The following is a 4,876-nucleotide window of genomic DNA, read 5'->3' on the forward strand; positions in this document are numbered from 1 at the left end:
CAATCTGGAGTGGCAGATGTAGCCCTAAAGCATTTGGTATAACTCCGATGGAGGCCCTCTGCTGAGATTTCAGAAATCACGACTTCAATTACGACTTCTGATTCAAAACCCTATAAAGAGTCTGTATTTGAACAGGAAGGAGAGGCATTCCTCAAGTGGGTAATAAAATAAACTTTTAATGGTTTGCATTTCCTGTGTCATTATTTACTTTATCAAACTTGAAACCAGTACCAAGTAGATCTTTATGCCTTCCCATGCCAACTAAGACTCAAAACCTCTCAGTGCTTAAAGAAAGAGGAAATGGACCTAGACGAAGGGGATCAGAAGGTCTGAATCTGAACGGCCGCAGATGTGTGAGCCTGGTGAGTCTGGAGGGAGTTGTGCATGGAAGACTCATTTTAGTTGGCGACAGCAAATGCATGCTATTATGTTTCCAAGAGACATGCAAAAGCAGCCCTGCCCAGCCTTCCTACATTTCAGGACACATGGCTGTAAGATCTTAAATACATTAGGGAGTGGGGGTGGGGTGCGGTGGGGGGTGGGGCGGAGGGGGGGTCTAGCAGAGAAAGGAGAGAAGCCTAATTGAGAAAGAGACTGTAAGTCTGTTGCCAGGCAAAAGGAAAAAATTTTTAGATGTTCATGTTTTTTAAAATATGATTTCTTGTTCAAATTATACTCCTGCTTTTTAAGAGAAGCCAGGAAAATGAAGTTATTGGTACATTCAAATTTTCCTCTCTGCTGTCATTTCAATTAAATTATTGCTCAGACATCTGTAATGGAAAGAACCAGGGGCTTAGCGCACAGTTTCCAGCTGGGATCCTTCTAAATCTGTCCCTGGGTGGATGATGAACTTGGACGAATGCTTCTGGTCCTCAGAGAGATGTGTTTATTCACATGGAAAAAGGGGGGCTGTTAACTTCTGCATAACAGTATTGATGAGAAGATAAAACTAAATAATGAATGTGACATCAGCTCAATGTGCAGTGTGTCAGCAGAACCCGTTTTCATGTCTGTGCCTATTGAACTGACAGTGAGACAATCTTGCTTACCCCCAAGATTTTGACTTGCGTTATTTTACTCTGGAATCCAGGATTTTATAGATCACAAAGTGTTGAGATTTGAGGAGCAAAGAAATGTTACATAGTGTCACAGTGGAGTGCTTGGTCGCCAGTGGCTTGCCTTTCATCAGGACAAAAGGCAAAATAAGACACAGGAGGTGGTTATCCAAGTTCTGGTCAGCAGGACTTTGAAATTCTCCTAAAGACCAGAGGACAGTAAAATGCCCCCAGAGTCTCCCCAGGTGAAGAACTCATCTGAATCTATGTGGAACTGAAAGTAGCTGAGCGCCTTCATTTGAGCAAGAGGTTAGGAGAGAGACTCCTTGGTTTGACGGGTGGGGTGGGATATGTGGGCAGCAGGTGGGGTTCTTATCTGTCCTCTGGACCGTCCAGCTAAAATCAGTGGCTCCTGGGAACGGCCCTGGCACAGCTGCTCTGAAGCAGCCAATTTAGAACTTTTTAAAACAATTTTTTCCAAGAGTCACTTAGAGACATATGACCATTGAAATATTTTTCCTTTTAGGCACTTCATTCTACAATTTTCCACAATTCCAGAGTTGAGTAGTTTTCAATGTATAGAGAATCATCAATCAGCTTGGACGACCTGGTATAATGGGAACAGGTAGGGGTGCCCTCTAAGGGCCTTGTGCTTGGCTTATGGCATCGAGGCCCTCATATGACTGTCTCAGAGTTCTGTTTTGTGGGGCAAGAGACCTTCTTAACTAAAGAGAATAAAAAATGTCCTGCATGCACCCCTTCTAGTTATAAAAGTGGATCTTCTCAACCAGACCTAGGCCAGGCTAGAATCCATACATCAGTCAAACCCATGGCTCATTTCCCACTAACAGCCCTTCCTGGGGAACTGGGTGTGCTTATTGGTCACACATTCAAATTATCACATTTCTGCATTCAGCTATTCATATGGCCATCCCCAGGTAGGGGCTGCTGGGCAGTACTGATCCTAAGACATGTCATTCTCTGGATGGGGAACAGCGGTTGTTCAACAACATCTTGTGTTGTTTGCAGTTATATTTTTTTCCTTGAGAAATCTCATTTTAATTAGGAAAAAAGTGCCCAATCTGTTCTTGTTGTTTAACAGCACAGTCCATCCACTGTGGGGATCCTGTAAACCAGCTCCCCAAAGTCACTGTAAAATCTGCTGTCTCAGTCTCAGTGTGTTGACTGGCTCCTCACTGAAGGCAACCTACATGGATTGGGGTTCACATCTCACCTGTCTCCTTGGCAAGCTCCCACTGACCCCTCTGATGTTTGAACATGTTCTTCAGCTGTGAGGTGCTCCTCCATCACAGTGCATCCTGGAGTGGGTACAGTCTGCACATCAGAGCTGCTGGCCACAGCCGTGAGGCCTGCACAGACTTTCAGTTGCACCATTTGCTTTGGCTAGAGGCCGTCTTCACCTGTGGGTGTGGGAGCTGTGAATCAGCCCCCAATCCCTCTGTATTCCTGTCTGCCTCGCTAGCCAAGAGCCATGCTGCCGCCGCCCGAGCCTTCTGCCTCGGAGCCACTCTTGGTTGAGTTTCGTTCTACATTGGAGGGAAAGTGTGGGCTGACTATGACAGTCCATGTGGAAGAAAACTCCTGGGACCAAAGGGATCTGGTGGCAAAGGTTGAAGGTGTGCCATCTACTCCCGAGACAACCTCAGGAAGCATCGGAGAGAAGGGTGGCCATAGAGGGTGAGTTAGCAGGCCAGGGACCACTGTTGGCAGCTGGAGCCTGCTTGACCTCCCCAAGAGCCTGCTGTGGACAGGCTGCATGATGGATAAGGAGTGAGGGCACTTAAACCCCAGTCTCTGCAAGCCTAGCTGCCCGAGTTTTATCCTGGAACCTGCTTAAAGGTGGAGGGAGAGAACTGACTTCTCAAAATTGTCCTCTGAACTCCACACATGTACCACAACACACATGCCTACACATACACCACACACACACACTCACAATAGAATAATAATAATAATTTAAGTCAGCTCCATATTGGTCTAGCAGGCTGTGCTTAGATGGTACTTATTAAAATATGTTCCCTTTGTGAATGTGGAAGAGAAGCCCACAGTTTGCTTATAATATTACCAACCCTTAAAGCCAGGTGGATCTAGCCAAATATGGGTGTGACTGCAGTGAGTTAAATATATACATTGTGTGAAGTTTATATTTGACCTGACAAATGAACAGAAAGATTTGGTATATTGCTTCACAAAGTGAGGGGTTTATATTTAATAATTCTGTGTCCTTGCAGAGTGAAAACAGGAAAAAGACATCACCATCTTGCCACATGGAAAAGGCCAAGTTGGCTGTGACAAACCAGATTCAGTTTGTAGATGTGTGTGACTTGGCTCTGCATGATATTCACCCACGTAGAGTTTTAAGCCTGCTTTGTTTCAGTTGGCATCCTTAAAAACCACAGACAGAATAAATCAAAATGTTCATGTCCAGGTTCTCTTGGATTATCAAAATGCCCATCAACACTGACCATGCTTTTCTTTGTAAAAAAGATTTATTTTATTCCTTTAAGTGTGTGTGTGTGTGTGTGTAAGAGAGAGAGAGAGAGAGAGAGAGAGAGAGAGAGAGAGAGAGAGAGAGAGAATGTGTGAAAATGCACATATGAGTGCAAATGTCTGAGGGTTCAGGAGAGGATGTTATACCTCCCTGAATGTGCTACTAAGTGTGGGTGCTGGGAACCAAACTCTGGTCCTCTATAAGAGCTACATGCCACTCTCAATGGCTCAAACATCTCTCCAGTCCCTGATTCTGCATTTCACCTTTGCTTTGAGTATAGCTCACATTTCCTAGGGTCACACACTTGTACCAGCTTTGATCTGGAAGTTCCAACCCCCACTGAGGCTTCGGTAACTGTCACGACTACAAGGCAGGGCCAAGAGAGGACCCTGAAGACCCGAGATCTGGATGGGCTGGCTCTCTTTGTTCCTGGACCCTGGACACTGGAGGTAGACTGAGCAGAGTTCTCCAGAGAACACCGCTGGACTGTGCTTCATCATTCCCAGACCCTGCAACCTATCCCTTCACTTGTGAGTTACCCCACAAAATAAACCTCCCTTTTAACTACGTGGAGTGGCCTTAATAATTTCACCAATACACACTTTCTGATTCCCTTGAACTGTGAAAGGACAGTTGTAGTGCAGTCTTTGATTTATTCTGTCTTCCGTTTTCATTTCCCGCCTGGTCTGTGCAAACCTTCTGGGGGGCTAGAAAGGAGCAAAACATAAGAGTTTGGTTTAGCGTTTCCCAAGAGAACTGGAAGCTTGGAAGATTCCAGAAGAATGTACTCCACAATGAAGTTTGGTAAAGGCTTCCATTTTAAAGTCTGCAGTGTTCCAGAGCACACACAGAAGTCTCTAGGAAGACTCATGCATGGTATTTGGGTAGAGAACAGGGAACCATGATGAGGATTGGAATATCAGAGGGATTGAACAAAGTTTTGTGTTAAATTTGCTGAAGGTTCAGTTTCCCTAAAACTAAAGGTGAGTCTAAGTTAAGAAAACACTTTCTCAGTCTTTGTTTTTCTTCCCCTTATAATCTTGTACAGGTGGTGTTCTGAATATCTGTCTCTGCACCTGAGCTCATGGGTTATAGCAAAGCTTTGTTATTCCAATACACAGGAGGAATCTGGACAGGAGTAGGCAGGACACTAGCTGTGGTCAGGTGACATGGAGACTCGGGGAGACAGGTCCCCAAGTAACTGGAGGGGACTCATTGAAAAGACTGGGGCCACACGGTATTTTAGGTACCGTATGGACTATAGATGGGAAACATAATAAATAAAATAGACCTGAACCTGCCACGTGGA

The 4,876-nt window shown here is 45.0% G+C and overlaps 1 long non-coding RNA gene across 2 annotated transcripts; it reads left to right on the forward strand.

Annotated features, from left to right (window-relative positions):
- The first annotated feature begins 262 nt into the window (after positions 1-262).
- On the forward strand, positions 263-4,544 carry LOC143273508 (uncharacterized). Of its 2 annotated transcripts, none has more exons than XR_013051701.1 (4): positions 263-362; positions 1,091-1,364; positions 1,582-1,680; positions 2,158-4,544. It is a non-coding gene; the product is annotated as an uncharacterized LOC143273508 (long non-coding RNA). The 2 variants fall into 2 exon arrangements; XR_013051702.1 differs by having other exon boundaries at positions 361-491.
- Positions 4,545-4,876: the final 332 nt, after the last annotated feature.

Source organism: Peromyscus maniculatus, chromosome 5 (genome assembly GCF_049852395.1).
Source record: "Peromyscus maniculatus bairdii isolate BWxNUB_F1_BW_parent chromosome 5, HU_Pman_BW_mat_3.1, whole genome shotgun sequence".
Classification (NCBI taxonomy): domain Eukaryota; kingdom Metazoa; phylum Chordata; class Mammalia; order Rodentia; family Cricetidae; genus Peromyscus; species Peromyscus maniculatus.